This window comes from Tympanuchus pallidicinctus, unplaced genomic scaffold (assembly GCF_026119805.1).
Source record: "Tympanuchus pallidicinctus isolate F22 unplaced genomic scaffold, pur_lepc_1.0 scaffold3, whole genome shotgun sequence".
NCBI lineage: Eukaryota > Metazoa > Chordata > Aves > Galliformes > Phasianidae > Tympanuchus > Tympanuchus pallidicinctus.
In genome coordinates this window covers 69,228,944-69,246,001 of record NW_026294747.1, presented here as the reverse complement: position 1 = coordinate 69,246,001, position 17,058 = coordinate 69,228,944, and the positions used below count along the sequence as shown (strand labels likewise).

At 42.1% G+C, this 17,058-nt stretch overlaps 1 protein-coding gene across 2 annotated transcripts in view; it reads left to right on the top strand.

Moving 5' to 3' along the window:
* Nucleotides 1–544: 544 nt before the first annotated feature.
* LARP4B (La ribonucleoprotein 4B) overlaps nt 545–17,058 on the top strand; it is a 53,776-nt gene continuing 37,262 nt past the window's right edge. Inside the window, exon 1 of one of the 2 annotated variants that reach the window (XM_052696087.1) lies at nt 545–675. The gene's annotated coding sequence lies outside the window, so the exon portion shown is untranslated. Of the gene's footprint in view, nt 676–10,917; nt 11,014–17,058 lie in introns of those variants that run through there. The other variant, XM_052696088.1, reaches the window with a different exon arrangement.

The window sequence follows — 17,058 nt, the reverse complement described above, 5'->3', positions numbered from 1 at the left end:
AGCCGTGCGTTGCTATAGCTGTGGTCTCAGCACCGCCGAAAGCAGGGACGGGCACGGCCGAAGCGAGGCGAAATCTCCCGCTTCCCAGTGGGCCCCACCCACGGCTCCGGCGGCCGTGAGGAGCCAAACTTCCTCGGGCTGGCGGGCGGCTCCGGGCCGCCTCCGCGCGCTCATTCGGAGCGGGTGACGTCAGGCGCGTCACGTGCCGCCCGCCGTCACGCCGCGCGCGGGGCGCCCCTCCGCCAATCCGGTGGCGCAGGTGCCGGCCGAGCGCGCCGTTCCGCCCGGGGCCGCCGGCCAATCCCTTCCGCCGGCGGAGGAGGGACTTCCGCCGGGAGCCGGAAGCGGGTCTCTCATGCGAGCGGGTGGTTGAGTCTCGGCTCGGAGACGTTTCGGGCCCCGCAGCCGCCGCCGCCGCCTCCTACCCCGCGCCCCCCCTCCCGCTGTGCTGCCGCCGCCCGCGCCTCGTCCCGGCCCCGCCCCGCTGCTCCGCTCTCCTCCTCCCGGCATCCGGCGGCGGCGAGGCCCCGGCGGCGGCGGCGGCGCGGCGAGAGGCCCCGGCGCCAGCGGAAAGCCCGGCGGCGGCGAGAGGCCCCGGCGCCCGGCGGAGACCCCTGCGCCCGCCCCTCTTCTCCCCGTCGAGGCTCGGCCCGAGGGCGGCGGCGGCTGCGACAGGTGAGCGCGAGGGGCCGCGGGGCCCATCTGCGGCAGGAGGGGAATGGCGGAGCCGGGGACCGCGGGCCCCTCCAGGGCCGCCCCTCGCGCCCCGGGGAGGCGGCCGGAGCCGCCATCTTCCTACCCGAGGCGGCTCCCGGGGGAGCGGGAGGAGGAGGAGGAAGGGAAGGAGGAGGCAGCCGCCGGCTCGGGGCCTGGCTGGCGGCGGGACAGGGCGAGGCGCCGGGCCCGGCCTCCTCGGCGACGGAGAGGCAGCCGGGGGAGCGCTGCCGTGAGGCCGGCGGGGTGCCGCGGGAGGGCGGGCCGAAGGCACCGCGACGCGGCCGTGACCCCTTCCCGAGGAGCGCGGCTGGAGCGAGGCGGGCGCGGGCGGTGCCAACCCCTGACGGGGAGCTGCGCCCCGAAGAGGTGAAGGGGCTGCGCCGGAGCTGTGCGGGTTACGGAACGCGGGAGGAGCCGCCGCACGGAGCGTGTTTTACACCTGGGATTCTCTTGTTGTTGGGCCTTTGCTGGCCGCTGCCGTCAAGTTGTTTTCACTCTCGGTTTCAGTTTGTGCAGATGCTCGAAATTACTACGTAGCTTTGCCCACTGTTTAGACAGATGCGTGCTTGCCAAACAATGTTGTACGAGATTCCTCCGTGGCAGATAAGTATAATTATTTATATTCTGCAGGTAATGGAATTGAGGCGAAGTGGTTAACACTTGCCTATGGCCACAGAAAGAGTTGGTTTCCAAACCGCCATTTAAACTTGAGTCACAGTTGGGGTGAAATTGTAGCAGTTCTGTTTTCCAGCCTCGTGTCTGGCTCTGGCCTGGTTTTGGTGGCCACATCTGAATCTTCAACGAAGTTCTTAGAGCAGTGCCTCAGGATCATTGCTGCAAAGCATTAACCTTTCACGTGGTTTAATTTTTATGTAAATCTTACCTGGTTTGAAAGGATTGGATAATTTTTAAAAGGTCAAAGTGTGTTTTTTTCTTTTTCCTAACTTGTTAGGATTTCACAACTCCAGGATTTTGATTTGGATCTGGAACTTTTTATCAGCTGAACTTTCACTTGTTTCCTGCTGACTTGGAAGCTGTTCTTCTAGTTAATTCTTAAGATATGGAACTAATCAGCTTATTCGCTCTGGCGATTAGAATGGCATTGATGTTTTCTATTGGATATTATGTGTTGTGGGCAGGGAACAGCAGAAGAAAAATAAGGTATGGCCTGATGTGGTGAATACAGAAATAGAGTGCTTTTTTATACGTAATGTCTACAGGAAATTTTATTCTCCTAGGTGTGCTGCCGTTGTTATGGGTATGCAGTTTATGCAAATAGCCAAAATCAGTGTTGTGTTTAATTGGGTTCATATCTGAAGAAGGAGTGGTATTCCTTGTTGCCACTGAAATACAAGGTTTGTATAAATAAGTTTTTAGGAAACATTTGATCTCTAGGATATTCCCAGATAAGCGATTACAAATTTCCTTAGTATTAAATTGGGTCCTTACTTGTAAGTAAAGTTCGGGAATAGATTTATTTTTTCCCCTGTAATTCTTTTTATTGTGTGTGTCTGTTTACACATGTATGCCTTAAACGAACAGAGAGATCAGCCCAAGTGTGTTCTGTGTTGGTTGCTTTTTATGGCTTGCTCTAATACAAATATGCCTGTAGAAAGGCATGGGTGATTTGTGTGTAATATGTACATTTAGATCTGTGGCTGGAGCTCAAATCTAGTTCAGTGCAGAGCAAGATGGTGGAGACCTCAGGATTTTGATTTCTTTTTAATTTCTTTTGAGATATGAAGTAAGTGATTACAGGCAATCTCCAACTTTGATATTTAGCTTCAAGTGAAATTAACTACTTTGTTTATTTTATTGAAGTGCAAAATAAATACCAGCTTACCTTTGTGTAATCTGCATGTGCTGGGGAGATATGCTGCTGTGTTTCTTAAGTAACATATCTGGCAGAGGTTTTCTTTTAGATTAGTAGCGAGCTTAATTGGCACAGCCATATGAGCTTCCTTAAATATTTAGTACATTGCCTACCAAAATGCACCTTCTAGATGCAGAAGAGATATTTCTCACCTTGGTGCGTGACAAATCTGAAGTGACAAGTAGTAATAAAGGAGTTGTAAAGAACAAAGTAATGGGGTGTAGAGCTTCCCGGAGTTTATATGTTTTTAAACCAGGTTGCTTTCTGGCTCTTCAGTGCTTAAAATGTTTAATTCTGTGATTCCTGAATACATATTTATTAGATTTGTAAAGATAACAGCTGGACGACACGAGTGAGTGCATGGAGCATTTGATTCATGCTTTCTGTTTGTGTTGGAAGAAGTGGGTTTATTCAAGGGCTGCGGCCTGACTGATTTTGAAGAACAGCATCCTTCTCTCGGAGATCTTTGAAAGAAGATGCGGAGGTGGCTGTCAAGGTATCTAGGGGATGTGGTGTCAAGAAGGCTGTCCCTGGTGCTCAGGAAAGGGCAGAAAAGGCCATGTGAAGAAAGCAAGGAAGCACAGTTTCAAACCTGGGGAATAGCAGACTTTGGGAAGCGCAATTTTTTGCATGTGTGTATATGAGGATCTGGTTTATGATGTAAGATGCTTGTTCTGTTAAAAGGGATCTATATAATAGATATGTTTTTCTTTAACATTTCCATGTATTGTGATGTCTTCAGACAACAGGTCACTGTAATTCTTAGAAATGACAGCGTTTATTCTTGCATGTAACTGTTTGTATTAAACTCACATGAGCATTAAAACTACGCTGTAGTTTGCATTCAGAATGGGAGCACAGGTGCGAGTGGAAAGGAAGGATGTTACAAAATTGAACGTTGTAAGGAAGAAAATTAACCCCTCCCCCTGCAGTTTTGTAAGAGGAAATAGTATGTGGAGAGCTGTGTAGAAGATGATTAAAAGCTGCTATTGTAGTAAAAGGCTCAGAAAAGGGATTTAAACAGTCGTGTTCCCTAAGCAAAGTGTGCGTGTGCTGAATCTAAAATGTTTTATGACATAGATCTGTTTTATATGAGCTGGAGTGGTTAAAGAGCTAGCCAGCTGGATGGCTTCTCGCAAGGTAAACCCGGTCATCAAATTAGTGAAGAGAAGATTATCTAAAACTTCAGGTTTAAAATAATACTTGTTTTATGTGATATTCTTGAGAAAGAAACTGCAAGCACACTCAATCCGCTCTTACAAAGAAGGAAATTGGAAATGTGAAGGCTAACTTCTCCAAAGCTTTTAGCCTTCTTGTGCTAAATTTGGGGCAAGCCAGTAAGTCATAACAGTAGAACCTGAAAATACTGAGCTTGTGAAGCACTTTATCTGAATATGAAACTAGCAATAGTGATATTTCAACAGGTCAATAAAAGTAATTTGATGCTGTGCAAACTGGATAATTGAAGACCCATTTCTGCTACAACAGCATGTATTTCTGAGGTTTTGTCTGACAATACAAATTATCCTAGAACAGTAATTTTGAAGAAGTTTGTAGAAGTTGATTTTTATTTTGTTTGTACCCGCCATTCATTTACATTTAGCAACTTTCAAAGAGCTGTAAAAGAGAAATATTCTGTCAGCTGGTTCACAGCTCACGTATCTGAAGTTTTCGTGAAGTGTTGGAGCCAAGAATAGATCATCTGTTTTTTTCATTGGTCTTTCATGTTTGTTTGCTGTCCGTGCTGCTGCTCCGTGTCCTTTCCAAGGGGAGAGTGGCTTCCCCCCATTAGGAAGCAGGTGCCACAGAGTAATAGCTGCAGAGAACAGGGGTACTTAAATTAGGTGTGACTGTAACACGGCATAATTTTGTGATTAGGATAGCTGTGACGGCGTTCTGTGATGTGTGCTGCTGCAGGTATTTTGTGTCTGGCTATGTGTTTCAGGAACAGCAATTAACTCCAAAATAGGAAGTCTGACGGAGTTACCATGCGGCCAGCTATTTAGCCTAGAACATTGCAGAGAATTGGGGAAATGCTGTTTGGACGCCCTGATGAATCACCAATTTCTTTGAGCCTTAATCTTTTCTAACACTCATTTGCAGTGGAGGGCTGGGCTGCGCGTATTCTGGATCCTGTCAGTCCAGCTCCTTAATGGGTAGCTGAATGATGTAATACAAAAGGAATCATTCGTTCATAAGCTGAATGGATTGCCGCCGCCTCTGTGCTTCCAGCAGCTCTGTTGTCCGCATAAGGCTATTGGCATGTAAGGAGCTGGCGTCCCCAAAAGTATATCCTGCAGAGAAGGTTTGTTCAGGATACCTTTGTATCATAGCCATCTCAAATTCAGTATACGTATGTACAGCTGCTGTACCTTAAGCACAACTTTGGGTTTTGGATGGATGTACATGGAGACAGATACAGGATGTCTGCATATATCTGCCATGGTAGCTTGTGGCATTAGACTTAGAGAACCTTTATCTCTCAGGGGCTTCTTGGAAGTCCTTACCGCTTACACTGTTAAAACTGCACGTAAACTGATAGCAATGTAAAGGCTTAAGAATGAGTCCTTCAGATGCTGTCAGTAATTCATGTGGAACTTCTTCAGGAATGTACTGTGTTATGAGCACAGTTGTAGAATGTCGCTTTCCATCTAAAGCTTACTTCTCAAGCTGTGAGAACTTCTTGCAAGTCAGTTTAAATACTGAATTGTTATATATTTAAACTTTTTTCACGTTCTCTTACACAAGGTATTTTCTCTTTGCTTAATTCATTCTCCCTCAATTTCATACTGGTTGCCCTGCTAGGCTCTGGAAATAAGTGACAGTGGAGAAGTATTAATACTTTATTGAGGACATTTGTGAGACAGATTCCATCTGTCCTGGTAATGATGTTACAGGCTCACGTGACAAAATTGCAGACTTCTGTTATTCCATGAAAGATATTTCTCTGCAGATCGAACCTTCTGCATCTATTTTCAAGTATTTTATTATTGTAGGATGTCAGTGAGGAGACTCAAGAAATGAAACACTACCTAAATAGCAGCTGTATCAAGGGAAAAATATTTAACCATTCGGTACTGCTCACTTGTCAGAAACAGCAAAATGCTTGAGAAACCTGCCAGCAAAGTCTGTTGCCGGCTTTATGGGTTTGTTTGCTGTCAGTGTTGGTATGCATAAGCGTAGTTTTACAGATTGTGATGCTGTTACAGGTTGCCCCACAACAGAGGCTCGCTCTGACTGTTGTTCAAATAAGGAACTGATGAATCAACAGGACAATGTCCAAAGTGGCTTGCTTTTTCACAGCCTGACGCTGGAGGTTTATGCTAAAATGTTCTGAAGTGTTTGGCTGGTTTCTGACTTGTGCTCTAAGAATTAGAAAACAGCAAAACTGAGTAGTGCATCAGGGCACAGCTACTTCAAGCACCGAGTATCAGAGCTTAGCAAGTTGCTGCCTGTACGGCAGAATTTGCAGACTTATCTCTGAGTTTCATTCCCATTCACTGTTGTTGCTGCTCGATGGATAGGGACAAAGAATGATCAACATGCTGCTGTTTAAAGCAGCAAGGCAAACAATTTGAGCAAAATATCACTGCCTCTGTTGGAGTGTCTCCAGGATCATAGGTCTGTATTCCTGTTCCTGTTTAAAGCTTAATGTCCAATTATTTCAGTACCTGTCTGAAAGGCTTGGGCTGGGGGAATCTTGTTTTTATGAGCCTGTTGCAGTTTAGTTTATTGAGCGTTTTGCTACAAGTATAATCATATGAATTAACATTGTGTGTTTTAATTGTTTGGATTCAAGGTATCAGTGGAATTTATAGGAGGGTCTGTTCTCTGTTATTTTGACTTGCAAGGAAGGATTATTGTGCTTAAATCCGAGCTCCAGTACTGGAACAGTCTATCCTCTAACAGTGAGTCAAAACCTGAATTACCTGTAGTTTTGATTACAATGATACTCTGAGAAGGTGGGATGGTACAACTTTGAACAAATGTGCACCCAGTAGGTGACAGATTTTTAGTACAGTGGTCCAAAAGTAAGCAAAAGTCAGTTCAACTTGTAGTGGATGGTGGTAACTTCTATCTAAAGAAGTAATGTGAAAATTACTGGATTATTTGGGTTAAATTCTGTTTTTGGCAAATAACTGAATGAAATAATCACTGGCAAAAACATTGACTTCCTCTTACTATTATAGAGTCTTAAAGTTTCCTGTAAGTAGTTTAATTTCACTTTAGCTTTGGTCTTGAACATTTTTCAAAACATAAACCAACACATTTTATGTAAATGAATGCCTTCCAAGTCATCTGAAGCAAACTCCAAAGCTTGCAGGATGTACATCCTAGTTTGTAAGTTCTGCAGAATTGTTTATTAAAATAACCTTTGCATACTCAGTGATTATTCTATACATTCCTTTTGGAAGAAAACTTGGTATTGCACCTTTTTTTCTTTACTGTAATCATTCATGCCTTGTTTGGCTCCACATATGCCTTCTTGGACTTCAGGTAGGAGCAATTCCTTTTCTGTCATGGTTTCTAAGACCTTTTTTGGCTGACGATGTATTGTAACAGCACTGGAACAGCTGTTCTGGTGGTATGCATCAGTTCTTGTCTGGATTTCTAGGTGTACATGTATTTGCATGTGAGCTCCTTGGTTTCAGATCTCAGCTTCCCTGAATTAGGCATGCATTGTATGTTTCAAAAATATGATGATAAAGACCTTAAACGTAGCTTCAAAGCTTGTTTGTGCTTTGAATTACTCTTTAAGTGTCCTGGAAGCTCTTAATACAGTGTCCAACCTCCAGTTTCTTAAGCACAGCGCTGATTGCAGACTTGAAACATGAAATCTAAACAATAGCAGTATGGTTGTTCTAAGACAAGCCTTCTAAGACTTGTAAAAGGACATCAGACTTCTAACTTTACCTTTGGGACTGCCTTAAGAGCTGACTTTAGAGCTTCAAGTGATGTTTTTGGACATTCGTAATGACAAACTGCATCTTCTCCTACCAACTTCCAGGTTCTGAAGGAGATGCTGTCTGTAAAATTTTGCCTGGCAGGTCTGAAAGGAGTAGTTACTTCTTTTGCCTTTGAGAACTGTACTGCTTGGAGTCGCTAACAGATTTGTAGCATCGCATGATATTGGCCATTTTTGCTTAGCAGTGAAAAGAAGTATGCGGAAAACTGAAAGATCGTATTGGTAAATAAGGAGGAGGAACATCCAGTAATTGAAACAAGGAAGTTCATTGTTCCCAGCATTGCTAAACTGACATTCTTCATGCACAACCTTTAACTTGCTTCCTCTAAGCAAGAGCTGAAGCAGTTGGTACTCTGTCATGTGTCATCTCCTGAAGACTTAATTTCTTTGAAGAGCTGGAACAGGCCGAACAGCACATCAGTTGCTGCGCCTTAGCTTTAGAAATTTGAGCCTGCTGTTAAGATACTGTAGAGCTTTCACTTGTTTTAGGAAATAGATGCAGTTCATAAAACCACAGGTCTGTTTATGATGGGACTGCCATCTGGAGTTGCTGGGAGTTCATTAGCCAGCAAAGTTTGGTATCTTTTCCAATTTTCATTCTATTCCAGGATCGATTTCAATGCCAGAATGAAAATTGCCTGTCACAGTGAAAGGGCAACAGTTTCTGTGAACTTTATCACTGTGTACGAACTTGTAGCATAGCTAAGTGTTGCTTCCTTCAGTTGTGGAGTAGGAATATTAATCTCTCCAACTTCCTTTTAACAGATACTTTAAAAGAAGAAGCAACCTTCCACTAAATGAGAGCAAACCAGCTATGCTGGGAGGGAAGGTTAGCAAGGAAGCGTATCATTATGCACGATAGCATCCTTGCACTGTAATTTTTTATCTGTACATGAAAGAAGATAAGACAGACTTGGTATCTGGAATGCCTGAGTAAGCTCACTAGCTTGGAATAATATGGCAGAACGGGGAACTATAGGTTATAGGAGAAATATCTGAGAAGCCTTCACACGGCTTTTTCTGGTAGTTGTGTTAATCTCTTCATTGAAGTGTTGGCTATGGGAAGGACTAACATAGGCTGAAGATATTTGGAAGTTTTTGTAAAGTTTATCTTATTTTAAATAGATTGGAGTTCAAGTCACCATCTGGTGTTCTGAATATGCTTATTTAAAAATAGTACAGAAATGAAAATAACAGTGTTTTATGAAATCCACAGGCACTAGCAGTTACCAACTTCTGCCCTGTCCACTCCAGGGGAAGCGTCAGTTTTGTTTCCGGTTCAGTTTACTGCTCCTAGTCAGTTGTGCTGGTCTTCTGCTTTCCTCATGTACAGAGGTGTTGTGCAATTGCTAATTTGTGTGACCTCAGTGCAGACGGGCAGTGTGGATGATGATGGTTGGTGATTAATTAGATGAGGATTTCTGTTTGATGGTGCTAAACTTCAGAAATGTATTTTTGTGACGCTTTCCTAATGTCTGCATTAAAGGAAAAAAAAATCTGTATCAGTGCACAGTGTTTGATATTAAAAACACTAGTGCTGCATTAAAAGCCTGGAATTTGTAAGCATAGACATATGTGAAGTTGTTGAGAAGCTCTGTCTTTCAGAGAAGAATGCAATTAGCCTATGGAAGATCACACCAAAGTATCTGCAGTTAATATTTGTGTAGCAGGTAAACATCTTCAGCAGTGAAGTTTCTATATTAAGCATTCCAACACATTTTATTTGCATGACCTCAGGTTTGACTTACATTTGCAGATCAGGATCCCAGCACACTGGACACTGCACAAGATAGGCTGTTGCTTCATAGCTCAGCTGTACGTAACAGGTAAATGCGAATGGGTGGGAGCATCCCAAGACATGAGTGAGTAGTGCGTTAGGATAATATATGATGCCTGTGCTTTGATGAAGGCCTCATTAGTGGGCTTCTCTTGTCTGTAGTTCCATATATATTTAAAAATATTGTGGATGAAGCGAGCTTCCACCTTGCTTTACAGCTTCTTTTAATCCATGTCAGCTATTAATTTCTTTCTTTCTTTTTTTTTTTTTTTTTTTTTTTTAAATACTTGGGCACTATTTTGGCTGGCTGTTCTTAGAGAATTATGTGAAAACTTAGTTTTCCTCCTCTGGCTCATTTAACGCTTCTGGTGTCATACACATTAGAAGCAGAATCAGGTATGGAATGCTGTGGAGAATGAGGAGTCTGGAGCTCCAGGCTTGTCCTGCTGGAGACAGTTGAAGAACAGTTGACCTGTGTTAAGGCTTGGATGGTGGGTTTTTTTTTGGTTTTTTTGTTTTTTTTTTTTTTTTTTTTTTTTCCCAAATGAAAGGAGCAATGGTTTGTATTGATCTGTTCTTTCACTCTTCTTCAGCACAGGCATTCTGCTAGGATTCCTTCTGTCAGAATTCTGCAGCTGTTTCTTGTATTTGGATCTTTTCTTGCTTTTTTTTTCTTCTCCTGGGGGAGGGGGAAGAAAAAGAGAAATGTTGGGAGATGAGTTGGTGGTCAAAAGCTGACCAAAGTTAGTGACTATTTTATTGGAAAATCATACTTTGAATTACTTAATGTAATTTGCTGGAGTGGCAAATTTCTGATCTCTTTCCTGAGGATGAAATGCAGGATTTTGGTAGGCCTTGGTAATGAGTGTAGTATTTGGAATTCTGTAGTTGAAAGCATTCCCTAGATAAGAAGTACCAGCTTTAGGAGAACGGGCTCATGGAGCTTTGTGATCAGAAATCCTTTCTGTAAAGGTAACATTTCACCTTTCAAAATTATTGTGGTTTGGCTGAGCTAACAAGTTGAACCTTGCCAGTTGAGGGATTGATGAGATAATGCACAGTAGAAAGAGTGTAGAGTTTATTTTAATTAAGTTTGATACTTGAAATCTGATTTAAAAAGAAATTTTACCCGACATACAGTAGTTATATTAGAAATAAAACATGCAACTGTATGGATAACCTGCAGGGTGTGTGCTGTAAGTCCACTTAAAGTGAAGAAAACAAGCTTGTGGCTTGGTGATGGATGTGCTACGTGGAGCAACTCCAGTTAATTAATACTCTGGATTTTATGTTGTGTGCTTCAGTCTGCAGTCAGGAAAGTGCTGCTTCAGATGTGAAAATTGAGAACAAGCTGTAAGCAAGCTTAAAATTGCTCGTGACGCAGTGTCACTTCTCTTTAGGGCACAAGTACCCTTACAGGCACAAGAACTTCTTCCCAGTGGATTATTCCTGATCTAGTGGGCACTCACAGCACTCTAAAAGGACAAGTTTTCTTAGATTATATTCTATGAAAGAAGTGATGCATTGCATTTCTGGGGAGGACGTGTTCCATAGGCTCAGTTCTGTTCTTTGACTCTTATTCAGGTGTACACAAGACACCTGCATGTAAAACCTGTCATCTTGGTGTGCAAGAGGATTGCAGAAATTAGGATCCCCTTCAATGAATGGATTTCCTTTTAGGTATGTGCATTTGAAATACGGAGAATAAAAGACTAGATTTAAATAGCAGAATTGTTTGTTGGTGATGGTTATCTCCTCATCTTGTGTGTACTGTCAGAATGTTTTTTCTTAATGTTTTGGATTAGATGAGTTAACAAGGCTGAACGTTCATGCACATCCCTCTATTCTTGCTACTGACTGAGAGACATTTTCATATACCTCTGTATAGGACACTTACTTGCTGGTCTCAGGTTTCTTTGGCATTTTATCACCTTTGTTGAGTAACTTGCTATGTTGTGTCTCTTGGGCAGCTAATTACTGCTAACGATTTGAATTTCTATACTTGCAGAGTAATCAGTTCTAGTGTGCAGTTTCTGTGTTTGTGTTCAAGTTAGGATCAGAAGGCGTAGTACAGAAGTGATTTGCAGTCTCATCCTGAAGCCTAGTGCAGAAATGCTTGATAAATCTAGTGGTTCCTTTGCATAGCTGTTCTTCTTGAAATTTCAATCGTCCTTTGAGGAGAGACTACATTTGAACAGATAATGGAATTGCAGGATAGTTTTGGAAGCTATCAACTACATCAAGAACAAAAAGCTTTTGTTTGTTTTTTTTTAAAAAAACAACTTATGAAGCAGAGGAAACATCTCTAAACTCCTCAAAACAGTTGCTTTCTGGTGCAGAATGTGCAAAAAATATAGCCTTAAATTCTAGATGGTCTGTCTGGAGCTCTGTGTTGTGCTAAGAGTGTGTTCTTGAAATGCTTTCATGTGCCAGCTATCCTGTTGTGGGTTCTCCTGCTGCGGGGCTGTACGCGTTCCTCTGTGAACCCCGCATTTCTGCACTGTTTTGGGTTCTTCCTCGGGAGTGCTTGGGCATAAGCCCTTTTCTTGGCAGGAAGGAAAAAATGAAGAAACTCAACGCCTTCCAGCAGTCGTGTTGGCACTTGCACTGGATGTGTGCGTGTTCTGAAGCCTTCATCCGGCAGACTTTGATAACGTCTGGGCATGTGGTCAAACGAGGCTCCAGAGGTGAAACTTTCAACTTTCCCCCTGCTGTTTAGTTAATTAGCAGTTAAACAAATCGAGAGCCCTGTGCTGATTTTTAAAATAGTAGCGTATTCAATATTGAACTTCTACAGACACATGCTGTGACTATTTATGTCATGTCAGCTTTTTAATTGCAGTTGTGTAATACAGGGTTTACATCTTACGTAGTCAGGATGGTGATTGCACAAATTGCCACCAACGGATGTGCTTCTTTGCATTGTTGGATTTGTTTTTTAATGGATATTTTGTCTGCTTTAGAAATGTAACCACTTAATAGTATATTTTCTTTTAAATAATACTGTGTCCTGGAACATCACTTGTTGCATCTGATGGTGTGAAAAGATTTCCTGTTTTGAAAGAAAAGATGGGAATCTGAAATCTACATAGAGTCCTATCCTGGGATTTTTGTGAGGACCATCAGAATGATGATGCTTTGTGTGGCTACCTAATCTGCAGAGTGGTATCGCTTGTCCCATGCAGTGGGATGGTGGTGCAACTCTGACATTAGCAGTTGAAATTTTTCTTGGAAAGCCTTCTCAAATGAGTACAAATTTGCAAGCTCCAATTTTTAACACTTCTCAACACTGAGATGGAGGGAAAATTGCAGCCGTTAAGCCAAAATTTGCTAATTGTTTTTGGTGTTTTATCAACATTACTACCCTGGATATGATAGCAGCTGGAGTGAGAATGTCATTAACTCTTACCACATTATGTATAACTTTGGGTACTCAAAGCACTTGTGAAACTAAGAAAAGTTTTGGTTTTTTTTTTTAAATGGGAGCTAATACATTAAATTAATAACATGCCTCTAGAAGGGGATGTTATTTCTCATCATCAGTAATCAGCTAAGTCTGAAGTCATCTGCTAAAACTAAATGCTGTTTCTCAATCTCTTAGGTCATGGAAGTATAAGGCAGTTTTATGGCATATTAGGAAGGTGAGATTAGTGTTTCCGTTCTCCATTCAATACCTGGCTTCTGCTTTCAAGCTTACAATAGAGTCCATAGTGTATGTATCTACCTTAGTTATCAGCAGATTTAAGATTTTTCTTACAGCAATAAATCAGCTATGTGCTAGCCTTGGCAGGTGCTGGAACTCTTTTCAAGGCTGAAGTCAGCAGCGCTTCTGCTTGCTTCTCACAGTCCTCACAGGTGCTACAGGGGTGTGAGAGATGGTGAGAAAAGTATGTGAGCCCTGGCAGTGGGAAGAAGGCTTCTGGCTACAACCAAGTTTGTTGTGAAGCTTATGCTGAGAAGTGCACCTCTGTTTTGAAAATTGCTAAGGCTTCCTCATGTTGCTGGAAGAGTGTTTGTGCGTTAGCCTTGTGAGGAGTTTATCTTAACCTCTGTTCAAAGTTTCTAAAATATTTGTGAGGAAGAGTTGTCTGCAACACCAAACTAAAATCTATTTTTGTTTTTGCTTGCTGGAAGAGCAGTGAAAAGATCTTTTATCCTAGCGAGCTTTTTTGTTTTATGGTGTTGCTGTTTGCAGTGTGAATGTTGGTTGTCAGCACTTGCATTTGTAAATCGCTTTTTAAGGGCTGATTACGCTGGGCTGAAAGTTGGCAGGCAAGATCTCAGCCCTAGAGCATTATTGTGAGTTTTGCATGTTTTTAAATAACAGATCTATCTGGCTGGCTTGATGGAGAGAATGCATGCTGCTACTCATACCTTTGTAACTGTGGGCAGCAGAACAGACTATGTAGAGCATGTTTAGAATGCGAGTTTAAATAAAATAGACTGCTTGTAATGAAAGCAGAGGTGTGAGGGGATCGCGGTTGTGCCTCCCGGAGTCTGGGGGGATTCAAAGAGGTGCTGTAGCAATTTTCAGTGGCTCTGTAACAGCTGAATGGATGCCTTCTAAGATGTTCCCAAGGTTGTGGTGTGTGTGGATGCGCTGTGTGCCTGTAAATGTCTTCATGTAGTTGAACGTTAACTCTGCCAGTGCTACAGGATACCAGAAGCTGAACTAATGTGCAGTGTAAAGGTTAGTCTGATGTTGGCATCATAATGACACACACGTGTTGCTTTTGGATAAGAACAATCCCAGCTGCAGTTACTGAGGCATCCATACACGAATGGTCCTGTGGTTCTGTACCTGTGTAGGCATCCTATGGACCATCTTTAGATATGATAGGATGCTTATAGCAAGGTGCACTCAATTTTGTCCATAAAGAATCAAGCTGATGGCTCTTCAAAAGTTCTTTTTGTTTGTGAAGATGATTATAGGTATTTGAGGGAAACCAGTTCCACAAAAGCTGGAACATGTGCTACCACTGTTCATCAGACCCTTCCCTTTTGTAGCTGCTCAGATGTAGCACTGCTGGCCAAGTGCCCACAGGGACAGATTCAGTATGTAGACCTGTAAAGAGTCACTGTGCCTATCATCTTTGTTCAAATGAAAAATCACCTGTTAATACACGCTTTGCCCTTCTTGATGCAATTAGCAATATAGCAGACTGAGTAGCGTGATAGTTTGAGGAATAATAAGGGCTTCATGGCTGAATTTTTTTTTTTTCCAATTAAAAAAACCACAAACATGTTTTCACTTGTCTTTTAATCTTTGAAGGTTAAGTGTCTTGCCAACTTGGAATTCAAGTTCAGACTGCTTTTATAAGCTGCAGTAAAATCTATTCAGCTTCTCTAGGACCAGGAGCTGGAAGTAAGTGTGTGTGTGTGTGTGTGTGTGTGTGTGTGCCTTAAGAGGAACTTTGCTCTTGAGTTAGTGTAAGCAAAGTTGTTCAAGTTGACTAATTATTCTGAGGTGATCAAATGGCAAGCCAGAAATAAGAGGACTTTTTTGCTCTGCCACAGGGATTGCTCCCTTATGTCACATAGGGTCTGCTGAGCTGCAGGCTGGTCTCCCACTTACTGCAACACTATGTGTTTGTGCAAGTGTACAGCTGACCAGCTAGCCTGTCTGTTAAAGTGGTGGACAAATTAACTGGTCAGTGGAATGAAAATGCTTATTGCTGTGTTAAAATGCCACATTTAACTTGCAATTTTGACTATTGAATTACCATCAAGAGAGGATAAACTATCTTCTAAACTGTCAATCCTCATCTGTAGTTGCTATCACTACCAAATACTGAATCTCATTTCTGTAAATAATTTTGTGTATGAAGATATTTATAGTAGCATCAGTATTAATGAAAAACTTGCTAAAAACATCCTGTCAATAGCCTTTACCACTTAGTTATTTTAGGGTTTTTATTTTTCCCCCTCTCTGTGAAAGAACACTGCTTTTTTTCCACAGATGCTTTATTCTCTGACATGATAGTCATGGAAACCTGCTGTCACACAGGTTTTATGCTGTAGGAGACTGTCAAGTGGCGGAAACATGAATGAGGTTAACTTTCCAGCACGATGCATGAAGTCATATTGAAGCACAGCACAGTGGATGGGATTTTACAGCAGAGCACTTGACATCTTGAGGACCTTAAGCATCCTGACATACTAAAATGCACATAACTGCAAAGGGAACTCCCTTATTCAGGATCTTTCAGTACTGTGTACCCACCGGTAGAAAGGCAATAGCTGGTCACTGTTGAAAGGATAGAACTTAAAAGGCAGGTTGAATGTCTAGTTTGAACAGGTTATAATAGTATTTCACTTGTTTGAAGAAATGTTTTGATGGAAATGATAGAAATGCAACTTACCAATAATGCAAAACCCATATATTTATTGAAGTATTTGAATATTGAAGTATTTTTTTCCACAAGGTCAGTGGTTTTTGTGTGGAGTGTACCACATCAAATATGTTTAAGCAGTAAGAAAGAGCAATCCAAACAAAGTCACCTGGCGTCCAGACGTGGTCTGTGATAAGGGTCGTGTGTAAGCTCATCTGAAGGTCTTCTGAAGATCAGTAGAATGATGCACTATTCTTACTGCAACTTCAAGTTTCTCTTTTAAACCACCAGTAATGGGAACATTGCAGTCATCTGTTATCTGTCAAGTTGACTATCAACTTACCTACTTTCAGCCAAAATTAACAATTTAGCTGAAAATTTTGTGCTTGATGGCTGCTCAGCCAAAGTTTTGCAGGGCATATGTGTGCTGAAACTTTATTCATTTTGTTGGCATCACATGGCCTTAGCTTTTTTTCCTGCGCCTCTCCATGGATTTACGTAGTATTGGTGCTACAGCTATGTACCCAGAACGTGCTGAGCCTAGAAGGGAATGTGAATATGAGATAATCAGGTGGTGCCGAGACGTGTTAGGAAGTACCTTGATTTGGGGATCGACATGCAAAGTGTATGATGTTATTACTGACTGAAACGTAGCAGTTTCTGTAGAGTTTAGCTGGTGGATGTAACTAAAGCACGTGCCCACAATTAGTGCAAACAGCAATGTAGATCGTGTAGAGTGAGCACAATGCGCAAGTCTTGTTTATTTTTTAGAAAAAAAAATCTGAAATTTTAAGACACTAAAACCAATTTCTTTAGAGAACATTAACAGGAGCTTTTAGCAGAAAGCTTAGACACCTTCCTTAGTGTTAATGTGCATGCAGCTTCCCACGCGTGGGTTTGAACAGCACAGAATTGTGCTATTTAATACTTGCTTTCAAAAAATTGCTTTCACCCTCTGTAGGACTTTTAGTTATTTAATAATCTACAAGCATCCCAAATGAATTCCAGACTTTCTCCCATTTAGGCTGTGTATGTGTGTGTGGGCCAGGACAGTTCTTGATTTCTTTTTCCTTTGCTTTTCTTGTGTATTTAATTTCTCCCATACGCGAACAGCTTCTCATTGAAGTCAAGGGGTAGGATGTTCAAACAGAACAAACTAAAACTTCAAGTGTTTGAGTGATGTGCATATTGTTCTCTTAAAAACATGTTTTTAATGTGTTGACTTCTTACATTGGTAGCATGGAATGATGTTGAGCTGTTTGTCTAAGCTGGGTGTTTAGTACTGTCTGGAGTGTCAGCTTCTCTGTAACAGTGTTGAGAAAACAGCTCATCTTCAGAATGACTGTAGTACGGATGCTTGAATTGGTTTGTTGCATAGATAAACAGTATAATT